Source organism: Phocoena sinus, chromosome 8, assembly GCF_008692025.1.
Source record: "Phocoena sinus isolate mPhoSin1 chromosome 8, mPhoSin1.pri, whole genome shotgun sequence".
Classification (NCBI taxonomy): Eukaryota; Metazoa; Chordata; class Mammalia; order Artiodactyla; family Phocoenidae; genus Phocoena; species Phocoena sinus.
Window position 1 is genome coordinate 62591281 of NC_045770.1, and position 12985 is coordinate 62604265.

Consider the following 12985-nt stretch of genomic DNA (forward strand, 5'->3'; position numbering starts at 1 on the left):
CAGCAACGGGAGGAGAGCAGAAGCAAGAAGAGCTACAATACTGCAGCCTGTGGAACAAAAACCACATTCACAGAAAGACAAGATGAAAAGGCAGAGGGCTATGTACCAGATGAAGGAACAAGATAAAACCCCAGAAAAACAATTAAATGAAGTGGAGATAGGCAACCTTCCAGGAAAAGAATTCAGAATAATGATAGTGAAGATGATCCAGGACCTCGGAAAAAGAATGGAGGCAAAGATCGAGAAGATGCAAGAAATGTTTAACAAAGAACTAGAAGAATTAAAGAACAAACAAACAGAGATGAACAATACAATAACTGAAATGAAAAATACACTAGAAAGAATCAATAGCAGAATAACTGAGGCAGAAGAACTGATAAGTGACCTGGAAGACAGAATGGTAGAATTCACTGCTGCAGAACAGAATAAAGAAAAAAAGAATGAAAAGAAATGAAGACAGCCTAAGAGACCTCTGGGACAACATTAAGCGCAACAACATTCACATTATAAGGGTCCTGGAAGGAGAAGAGACAGAGAAAGGACCTGAGAAAATATCTGAAGAGATTATAGTTGAAAACTTCCCTAACATGGGAAAGGAAATAGCCACACAAGTCCAGGAAGCGCAGCGAGTCCCATATAGGATAAACCCAAGGAGAAACACGCCGAGACACAAAGTAATCGAATTGGCAAAAATTAAAGACAAAAATTATTGAAAGCAGCAAGGGAAAAACGAAAAATAACATACAAGGGAACTCCCATAAGGTTAACAGCTGATTTCTCAGCAGAAACTCTATAAGCCAGAAAGGAGTGGCATGATATAATTAAAGTGATGAAAGAGAAGAACCTACAACCAAGATTACTCTACCCGGCAAGGATCTCATTCAGATTCGATGGAGAAATCAAAAGCTTTACAGAGAAAAAAAAAAAAAAAGAAGAAGCTTTACAGACAAGCAAAGGCTAAGAGAATCCAGCACCAGCAAACCAGCACTACAGCAAATGCTAAAGGAACTTCTCTAAGTGGGAAACACTAGAGAAGAAAAGGATCTATAAAAATAAACCCCAAACAATTAAGAAAATGGTCATAGGAACATACATATCGTTAATTACCTTAAACGTGAATGGATTAAACACTTCAACCAAAAGCCACAGGCTTGCTGAATGGATACAAAAACAAAATCCATATATATGCTGTCTACAAGAGACCCACTTCAGACCTAGGGACACATACAGACTGAACGTGAGGGGATGGAAAAAGATATTCCATGCAAATGTAAATCAAAAGAAAGCTGGAGTAGCAATTCTCATATCAGATAAAATAGACTTTAAAAGAAAGAATGTTACAAGAGACAAGGAAGGACACTACATAATGATCAAAGAATCAATCCAAGAAGAAGATATAGCAATTATAAATATATATGCACCCAACATAGGAGCACCTCAATACATAAGGCAACTGCTAACAGCTATAAAAGAGGAAATCGACAGTAACACAATAATAGTGGGAGACTTTAACACTTCACTTACAACAATGGACAGATCATCCAAAATGAAAATAAATAAGGAAAGAGAAGCTTTAAAAGACACAATAGACCAGACAGATTTAATCGATATTTATAGGACATTCCATCCAAAAACAGCAGATTACACTTTCTTTTCAAGTGCGCATGGAACATTCTCCAGGATAGATCAAATCTTGGGTCACAAATCAAGCCTCAGTAAATTTAAGAAAATTGAAATCATATCAAGGCATCTTTTCTGACCACAACGCTATGAGATTAAAAATGAAATACAGGGAAAAAAACACAAACACATGGAGGCTAAACAATACGTTACTAAATAACAAGATAACACTGAAGAAATCAAAGAGGAAATCAAAAAATACCTAGAGACAAATGACAATGAAAACATGACAATCCAAAACCTATGGGATGCAGCAAAAGCAGTTCTAAGAAGAAAGTTTACAGCTATACAAGCCAGCCTCAAGAAACAAGAAAAACCTCAAATAAATAATCTAACCTTACACCTAAAGGAACTAGAGAAAGAACAACAAACAAAACCCAAAGTTAGCAGAAGGAAAGAAATCATAATGATCAGAGCAGAAATAACTGAAATAGAAACAAAGAAAACAATAGCAAAATCAATAAAACTAAAAGCTGGTTCTTTCAGAAGACAAACAAAATTGATAAACGGTTAGCCAAACTCATGAAGAAAAAGAGGACTCAAATCAATAAAATTAGAAAAGAAAAAGGAGAAGTTATAAGACACTGCAGAAATACAAAGCATCATAAGAGACTACTACAAGCAACTCTATGCCAATAAAATGGACAACCTGGAAGAAATGGACAAATTCTTAGAAAGGTATAACCTCCAAAGACTGAACCACGAAGAAACAGAAAATATGAACAGACCAATCACAAGTAATAAAATTGAAACTGTGATTAAAAATCTTCCAACAGAAAATGGGCAGAAGACCTAAATAGACATTTCTCCAAAGAAGATATACAGAATGCCAACAAACACATGAAAGAATGCTCAACATCATTAATCATTAGAGAAATGCAAATCAAAACTACAATGAGATATCATCTCACATCAGTCAGAATGGCCATCATCAAAAAATCTAGAAACAATAAATGCTGGAGAGGGTGTGGAGAAAAGGGGACACTCTTGCACTGCTGGTGGGAATGTGAATTGGTTCAGCCACTATGGAGAACAGTATGGAGGTTCCTTAAAAAACTACAAATAGAATTACCATATGATCCAGCAATCCCACTACTGGGCATATACCCTGAGAAAACCAAAATTCAAAAAGAGTCATGTACCAAAATGTTCATTGCAGCTCTATTTACAATAGCCCGGAGATGGAAACAACCTAAGCGCCCATCGTCGGATGAATGGATAAAGAAGATGTGGCACATATACACAATGGAATATTACTCAGCCTTAAAAAGAAATGAAATTGAGCTATTTGTAATGAGATGGATAGACCTAGAGTCTGTCATACAGAGTGAAGTAAGTCAGAAAGAAAAAGACAAATACCGTATGCTAACACATATATATGGAATTTAAGGGAAAAAAAATGTCATGAAGAACCTAGGGGTAAGACAGGAATAAAGACGCAGACCTACTGGAGAACGGACTTGAGGATATGGGGAGGGGGAAGGGTGAGTTTTGACAGGGCGAGAGAGAGTCATGGACATATACACACTAACAAATGTAGTAAGGTAGATAGCTGGGGGGAAGCAGCCGCAAGACACAGGGATATTAGCTCGGTGCTTTGTGACAGCCTAGAGGGGTGGGATGGGGAGAGTGGGAGGGAGGGAGACGCAAGAGGGAAGACATATGGGAACATATGTATATGTATAGCTGATTCACTTTGTTATAAAGCAGAAACTAACACACCATTGTAAAGCAATTATACCCCAATAAAGATGTTTAAAAAAAAAAAAAAATCTTCCAACAGGGCTTCCCTGGTGGCGCAGTGGTTGAGAGTCCACCTGCAGATGCAGGGGACATGGGTTCATGCCCCAGTATGGGAAGATTCCACATGCTGCGGAGCGGCTAGGCCTGTGAGTCATGGCCACTGAACCTGCATGTCTGGAGCCTGTGCTCCGCAACGGGAGAGGCCAAAACAGTGAGAGGCCCGTGTACCGCAAAAAGAAAATCTTCCAACAAACAAAAGTCCAGGACCAGATGGCTTCACAGGTGAATTCTATCAAACATTTAGAGAAGAGCTAACACCCATCCTTCTCAAACTCTTCCAAAAAATTGCAGAGGAAGGAACACTCCCAAACTCATTCTATGAGGCCACCATCACCCTGATACCAAAACCAGACAGAGATACTACAAAAAAACAAAATTACAGACCACTGTTACTCATGAATATAGATGCAAAAATCCTCAACACAATACTAGCAAACAGAATGCAACAACACATTAAAAGGATCATACACCATGATCAAGTGGGATTTATCCCAGGGATGCAGGGATCCTTCAATATACGCAAATCAATCAATGTGATACACCATATTAACAAATTGAAGAATAAAAACCATATGATCATCTTAATAGATGCAGAAAAAGCTTTTGAGAAAATTCAACACCCATTTATCATAAAAACTCTCCAGAAAGTGGACATAGAGGGAACCTACGTCAACATAATAAAGGCCATATATGACAAACCCACAGCAAACATCATTCTCCATGGTGAAAAACTGAAAGCATTTCCTCTAAGATCAGGAAAAAGACAAGGATGTTCACTCTCACCGCTATTATTCAACATAATTTTGGAAGTCCTAGCCATGGCAATCAGAGAAGAAAAAAATAAAAGGAATACAATTTGGAAAAGGAGAAGTAAAACTGTCACTGTTTGCAGATGACATGATACTATCCATAGAGAATCCTAAAGATGCCACCAGAACACTACTAGAGCTAATCAATGAATTTGGTAAAGTGGCAGGATACAAAATTAATGCACAGAAATCTCTTGCATTCCTATACACTAATGATGAAAAATCTGAAAATGAAATTAAGGAAACACTCCCATTTACCACTGCAACAAAAAGAATACAATACCTAGGAATAAACCTACCTAGGGAGAAAAAAGACCTGTATGCAGAAAACTATAAGACACTGATGAAAGAAATTAAAGATGATATCAACAGATGGAGAGATACACCATGTTCTTGGATTGGAAGAATCAATATTGTGAAAATGACTATACTACCCAAAGCAATCTACAGATTCAATGCAATCCCTATCAAATTACCAATGGCATTTTTTACGGAACTAGAACAAAAAATCTTAAAAATTGTATGGAGACACAAAAGATCCCAAATGGCCAAAGCAGTCTTGAGGGAAAAAAACAGAGCTGGAGGAATCAGACTCCCTGACTTCAGACTATACCACAAAGCTACAGTAATCAAGACAATATGGTACTGGCACAAAAACAGAAACATAGATCAATGGAACAAGATAGAAAGCCCAGAGGTAAACCCACGCACCTATGGTCAACTAATCTATGACAAAGGAGGCAAAGATATATAATGGAGAAAAGATAGTCTCTTCAATAAGTGGTGTTCGGAAAACTGGACAGCTACATGTAAAAGAATGAAATTAGAACACTCCCTAACACCATACACAAAAATAAACTCAACATGGATTTAAGACCTAAATGTAAGGCCAGACACTATAAAACTCTTAGAGGAAGACATAGGAAGAACACTCTTTGATATAAATCACAGCAAGAACTTTTTTGACCCACCTCCTAGAGTAATGGAAATAAAAACAAAAATAAACAAATGGGACCTAATGAAACTTCAAAGCTTTTGCAGAGCAAAGGAAACCATAAATAAGACAAAAAGACAACCCTCAGAATGGGAGAACGAATCAATGGACAAAGGATTAATCTCCAAAATATATAAACAGCTCATGCAGCTCGATATTAAAGAAACAAACAACCCAATCCAAAAATGGGCAGAAGACCTAAGTAGACATTTCTCCAAAGAAGACATACAGATGGCAAGAGGCACATGGAAAGCTGCTCAACATCACTAATTATTAGAGAAATGCAAATCAAAACTACAATGAGGTATCACCTCACACCAGTTAGAATGGGCATCATCAGAAAATCTACAAACAACAAATGCTGGTAAGGGTGTGGAGAAAAGGGAACCCTCTTGCACTGTTAGTGGGAATGTAAACTGATACATCCACTATGGAGAACAGTATGTAGGTTCCTTAAAAAACTAAAAATAGAATTACTATATGATCCAGCAATCCCACGACTAGGCATATACCCAGAGATAGCCATAATTCAAAAAGACACATGCACCCCAATGTTCAATGCAACACTATTTACAATAGCCAGGTCATGGAAGCAACCTACATGCCCATCAACAGACGAATGGATAAAGAAGTTGTGATACATATATAACATGGAATATTACTCAGCCATAAAAAGGAACAAAACTGAGTCATTTGTTGAGACGTGGATGGACCTAGAATTTGTCATACAGAGTGAAGTAAGTCCAAAAGAGAAAAACAAATATCGTATATTAATGCATATATGTGGAACCTAGAAAAATGGTACAGATGAACCGGTTTGCAGGGCAGAAATTGAGACACAGATGTAGAGAACAAACGTATAGACACCAAGGGGTGAAAGCCACGACGGGGTGTGTGAGGGTGTGATTAATTGGGCAATTGGGATTGACATGTATACACTGATGTGTATAAAATTGATGACTAATAAGAACCTGCTGTATAAAAAATAATAAATAAATAAAATAAAAACAAACAACCCAATCCAAAAATGGGCAGAAGACCTAAGTAGACATTTCTCCAAAAAGACATACATATGTCCAAGAAGCACATGAAAAGCTGCTCAACATCACTGATTATTAGAGAAATGCAAATCAAACCTACAATGAGGTATCACCTCACACCAGTTAGAATGGGCAGCATCAGAAAATCTACAAACAACAAATGCTAGAGTGGGTGTGGAGAAAAGGGAACCCTCTTGCACTGTTGGTGGGAACATAAACTGATATAGCCACTATGGAGAACAGTATGGAGGTTCCTTAAAAAACTACAGATAGAACTACCATATGACCCAGCAATCCCACTACTGGGCATATACCCAGAGAAAACCATAATTCAAAAAGACACATGTACCCCAATATTCATTGCAGCACTATTTACAATAGCCAGGTCATGGAAGCAACCTAAATGCTCATCGACAGACGAATGGATTAAGAAGTTGTGGTACATATACATGATGGAATATTACTCAGCCATAAAAAGGGATGAAATTGGGTCATTTGTTGAGACGTGGATGAATCTAGAGACTGTCATACAGAGTGAAGTAAGTCAGAAAGAGAAAAGCAAATATTGTATATTAACGCATATATGTGGAACCTAGAAAAATGGTACAGATGAACCGGTTTGCAGGGAGAAATTGAGACACAGATGTAGGGAACAAATGTATGGACACCAAGGGGGGAAAGCAGCGGGGGGTCGGTGGTGGTGGTGTGATGAATTGGGAGATTGGGATTGACATGTATACACTAATATGTATAAAATGGATAACTAATAAGAACCTGCTGTATAAAAAAATAAAATAAATTTTAAAAATTTAAAAAACAAAATGTAGAAAGCATCTATATATGTGTTGGCAATGCTACATGACATTATTCTTAAAACTATTTAGAGAGAAACCATCTATGTTTAGTACACATCAAACAAAATAAATACTAAGGAGAACAAGTGGCATATTGAAGAGGGGTTAACAAATGCACTGAAGTGTAAGCATGGACGCTCTCTGGAGAATATGGATTTTTTTCCCTATAGCCTCTCAACTAACCTTAGTGAAAATTCTACAGTCACTAGGCTCAGCATGCAAGTTGGGGCATACAAAATTTTCAAACAAGTCTCTGCTCTGTGTAGTACAGGAGTCAAGCACACACACAAAACAACCCAAACAACAAAAACCCAACCTCCTGGGAATTCCCTGGCAGTCCAGTGGTTAGGACTCCACGCTTCCACTGCAGGGGGCACGGGTTCAATCCGTGGTTTGGGAACTAACATCCCACATGCCACATGGCAGGAAAAAAAAAAAAAAACCCAACCTCCTCACAATAAAATGATGTAAACCTAAAAGAAGAAATGACTAACACACGTAGGGAGGTTTGAGGAGAATTCCGAGGGACAAGACATTTGAATTGTCTTTCTAAGAATGCTGTTTTTAGCAGTCATAAAAGGGCAAGAAGAACACTACAACTTATAGAAAACAACATGTACAAAGTAGAAGAGTCACAAAGGATAAACTGTTTTTTGGAAACAGTGGGATGGTCCCCATATAGGGGAGGTTTGAGGCAGGAAATACGGTTAGTGCAGTTGCACTGAGGGAAGCCTTATAATCAACTAGCCAAGCAAGTGGCTCTCTAGACTCTGACTGCCTTGCTGTGTATATGTTATACATGTACACTTACCAGCTATATCACTTCTGGCAGACTAAGTAACTCTCTAGGCCATAGGTTCCTCACTACAAACATGGTCGTGATAATGGCACTTATCTCTTGGGATAGCCATGAGGATATATGAGATAGTTTAACTGAAAGCATGCAATGAAGCCTAGAAATTATTAGAATTATCTACTTTGTAAGCAAAAGGTACCTAAAAATCTAAAATGGAATGTACAGTGATTGTAGATTGGACGTAGGAAAGCTGGTAGCAGATGAAGGAAAGGACTGGGAGAGGGAAAAAGTAGAGGCTGTGGCAAAAACCCACGAATGAGGAAGTAGAATGCGGGAGACATTTCTTATTCAGGATCCTGGAATCTAGAAAGTGTGGACAACAAGAGAGGATGAGGAATCAAAGTAATCCAAGCTGGGTCCTGAAAAATGAGTAAAAGTCTATAGGAAACAAAATGGAGGAGGAGAAGTTGGGGCAGAGGGAACCCCGCATGCAAGGGCACAGCAGCACGAAGGATCATGATGTGTTTGGAAAGGAGAGGGCACTACTGTCTGCTTTGAGTGTAGGGTTACTTAGAGGGATGTGATGGAAACTGAGCCAGGAGCAGCGTCTAGGGATCTATTTGTGATGAGCATCGAATAACATGCTGGGGTGTTTGGATTTCCTCCTATAAGCAGTGTAGAGTCATTCACTGTTTTTGACACTATTAGTGACTTAATATATCCTCTGTTCAGGAATCCAATATCTGGTCACGATGTAGTGAATAAAAATGCAACGGATTTGTGACTAATAGAAAACTATAGAGGCACCACAGTCACCCTATCGGATAGGTCAAGGACAATGGCAGAGAGAAAAAAACAAACAACAAAAAAGGTGATGGCAAAAGGACATCTGGAATTTTGGAAGTGAATTTATGTGTATAAAGGCGAGGAAGAAATCAAAATTGGGGTCTGACGGTAGCTCTCTAATGACTGCAACTAACTCAAATAGGAAGTACAGGAGAAAAGTCTGACATGTGGGGGAAATATGACCAATTCTGTTCTGAAAATCTTACATTCAATACTAGGAGGACATTTTGGCCCGGAAATGTGCCAAAGAAAATTGGAGATTCCTTTACGGTAGAGGTTAGAATCGCAGAGTTATACAAGGTGAGTGATAGCTAAAGCAGTAAGAATGGAAAAATGTTTCCTTTAGAGGAAACAGACTGGAAAACCTCCAGAGGAAAGAGAGTGGAGTGGTCTCAAAGACAAGCCATTTGGGTCTAGCCTGAAGATTGCTTAGACGGATGAGTGTCCCACCTTAGCGTCTTTGACTTAGCTGTGAAACATGCCAGTAATGCCCTCTCCCCTAATCTTCACCTGTTGGTTGCTTTTGCCACTGTTTTCCATTTAAGCACATCGCCTCCTCAGAGAGGGCTTCCTTGACTCCACAAACCAAAGCAGTCATTCACTCTTTCATCACAGAGATCCTGTGTGTCTGGTCACATTTTGTGTTTCCCGTGTATAAAATTGCCTGGCCCATCACATGCATTTAGTCAGTATGTTGAATAAATTCACAACTTTTATAGTCACTTAAGCACTCTATAACTCACTTGATGTTTTATAAAATCGAAATGAAATTCCAAGCACATAGACTTGTGAGGATGATATGAGACACCTCTGTCTAACCCCAGCATATTGTCTGGCACATTATAGGTATTAGGTGCGTGCTGGTTACCTGGCCTGAATCCTCTTGTATTCTTTGCCCATAACTACAATGCAAAGAGAAAACAGCAACCCTTCACATCACAATATATTTGTTAGTCCTACAGAATAATTTCCAGCCTGTGTTTCTTTCTCTTGCATACTCCTTCATTTTCCACTGCTGATTCCTTACTATTTTTCTTCCCCTTCCCCTTTAACAATGACTGAAGTTAAAATCAAAATTCCATGGAGTGTCTTCATGTCATTTTTCTGCCCTTACCTCTTCAAGATTGGAATAATAGTTGAAATAAAAATATGATTTACAAAATTGATCTGAGGAATTGGAGTTTATTCCATTCAGGTCTGCACTTCAAAGCAAGCCACGTAACAAGTATACCTGCTAGAAAATGTCCTGGAGGTTTTGCTAAAAAGTCCAAAATTTGATTAGAACATCATGACCAGAATATGCCACTCCAAATGAGACAGTGCCTTCAAAATCATTTTGACGCCAAGCTGATCCATTAACATTATATTAGGCATCTGAAAAGACCTTCAATGAGAAATTATTAAGAACTTAAAATTATTGACATGTATTAAGAACTAATGATATTTTAAATCTCAAGCTTTAATTATTACCATGGATAGGAACCCAGTAGAAGTTACAACAAGGTAAATTCATTTATGGGGTCAGGTCGTTGTCACAATTATTACTTTTAGAGCTAGTACATGGTGAAACACTGATGGAGAGAGGATTTCATTGAAGGAAAGTTAAAGTTCTTTTGGAAAATTTTACTGATCTCCCTAATTTTACAAAAAAAGGTTATTTTCCTTTTATTTAAACTATTTGATTATTTTATGCATTCAGTCAATAGTTTATGAAGCACTCCTGAGTACCAAGTTACCATTATATCTAAAAGAGCATTTGAAAAATGCAGCATCACAAAATCTGGTGGATGAGAACAAAGCAATTTTATTCATATTTCCCTCTTACATGCAGATCCAGGTTGGAAAAGAGAGAGATAAGAATGCTTTTGTGAGTATAATCCAAGAAGATGCTTGGGCCCCCTCCATGTTATTTATACAGATTTTCATACTAGAATTATTCTCATAACTTGGACTCCTGAACTTTAGTTCAGTCAAATGCATTTAGCATCACTTTCTCAGGCTCTCTCATGAAGAGGTGCCTGGTAGCTCAGGTCCCCCTGATTAAAGTCCAGGTGACACTGGTGCACAAGGATTTTTACAATCATCTCAGAGTCTTGACTTCAATAACCCTGCACCTTTGGAAGAGAGCTGCTACCAAGAAGTGCACCAAGAAGATAGGCAGTTATACCACAGTGAGCACATTCCTTCTGTGGGGATTTTCCAGTTTCCCAGACCTACAGAGTCTCCTCTTTGTGAAGATTTTCTTCTCCCAAGCTACCATCCTAGCTGCAAATGTGTCCATAGTGGTGGCCATCAACCTCAGTCACAACCTTCACAACCCCATGTAGTTTTTCCTCTGTGGTCTCCTTTTCAGAAACCTGTACCACTATGGTAATCATCCCCCACGTATTGGTGGACTTACTGTCAGACAGTAAGACCATTTCTCTTCTTGAGTGTGCCACACAGATGTTTTTCTTCTTTGGCTTGGCAGGCAATAACTGCTTCATCATGGCTGCCATGTCCTATGACCGTTACACTGCTATTCACAACCCACTGCACTACTCCATCCTGATGACCCATAAGATCTGCTTTCAGCAGATGATGGCTGCTCGGGTGGCTGGGTTCCTGGTTTCTGTGTGCATTGTCCTCATAGTCTCCAACTTGTCTTTCTGTGACTCCAACACCTTCCAACACTTCTTTTGCGACATCTCACCTGTGGTCTGCCTTGCTTGTGACTATACTCCCTAGCATGAAATGGCTATTTTTCTGTTCTCTGCCATTGTGTTGGTGGGCAGCTTTATTTTCATTATGATTTCCTGTGTCTTCGATGGGTCCATAGTTATGAGGATACCCTCTGCCCAGGGGAGGTATAAGGCCTTCTCAACTTGCTCCTTCCACCTCACTGTGGTGTGCATACACTATTGGATTTGCTCGCTATGTCTATCTGAGGCCCAAGCACAGCGACTCGTTCCCTGAAGATATGCTGATGACTGTGACACGTACGGTGCCAACACCTCTGCTTAATCCCATTGTTTCTTTTGAACGTCAGTGATTATATTTTTCAGATCTAGAAATTTCCCTTGGTTATATTTCATAATTCTATTTCTTTGCTGAAACTTTTCTGTTTCAAAGAAATAGAATTTCAATGATTGCTTATTGAAGCATTTGATGGCTGCCTTAAAATCCTTACCAGATAATTTTAACATCCTTTTCATCTTGATGTACACATATACTGTCTTTTCTCGTTGAATTGTGATTTTTCTGGTTCTCGGTATGACGGTGATTTTTACTGCAGCAGAGACATTTAGGATATTATGAGACTCTGGATCAGATTCAATCCTTTTTTAGGAGGATGTCCCCTGTCACTGCAACTACTAGGTGTATGTGTATCTCTTCAGCTTCCTGCTGAGCACTAGTGACACAGCTCTGGGAAAATGGAGTGCTGACACCCACTGCCTCCTTGCAGATGAATGAGATGCAAATGCAGCCCCCGCCACCACCCTGTCATCTCCTTCCCAGTTATAGTGTGATGCCAATTTGCACACCTCCTTCCTTCCAAGTAAGGTCAGTTCCTTGTTGGGCCCCTCTGCCACTAGGGAGGGGGGACCTGCAGAGCTGGCTCACACTGCTCTGTTGTTGCAGGTGGAGGGGGAAGCTCAGGTCCCCACTGGACCCCTACTCACAAGGGGGGGTGCGGTTACAGGGGAGCAGAGTACCAACTAGTACCACCTCACACTTCCTCATTGTCTCATTGCTGCCAGATGACAGAGGAGGTTCATTTCTCTGCTGGACCCCACTGACAATACCCTGGCAGGGGAATCAAAGGGTAGGTGGGGTGAAGAATACCTCCCTGCTTGGCCCCAATGAATCCTGCCAGTGGGAGACAGGTACGATTTTTCCACTGGTATTTGTCTGGAGTAAGACAGGTATTGCAAAAATGTTTTCTATTCTGTTAAGTTCACCCTTTTCCCAGTTCTCTGGCTAGCAAGAACAGACTTTTCTTAAAGCTTTTTTTGGTCTGTGTCTCTTGATGGTTCTGAGTTGGAGGTTCGTGCAGCAATCTGTACAGGATATATGGAAGCAATAAGAAAATGCAGGGATTCAGCGCCATGTGATTTCCTCAGGTCCAAAGTCCCTAGGGGTTTGCCTTCTTCTCTGTCCCGTTTAGAATCTTCCTATGCTTG

The 12985-nt window shown here is 39.4% G+C and overlaps 1 pseudogene; it reads left to right on the forward strand.

Moving 5' to 3' along the window:
• Window positions 1-10828: 10828 nt before the first annotated feature.
• Window positions 10829-11853, forward strand: LOC116758341 (annotated as a pseudogene).
• Window positions 11854-12985: the final 1132 nt, after the last annotated feature.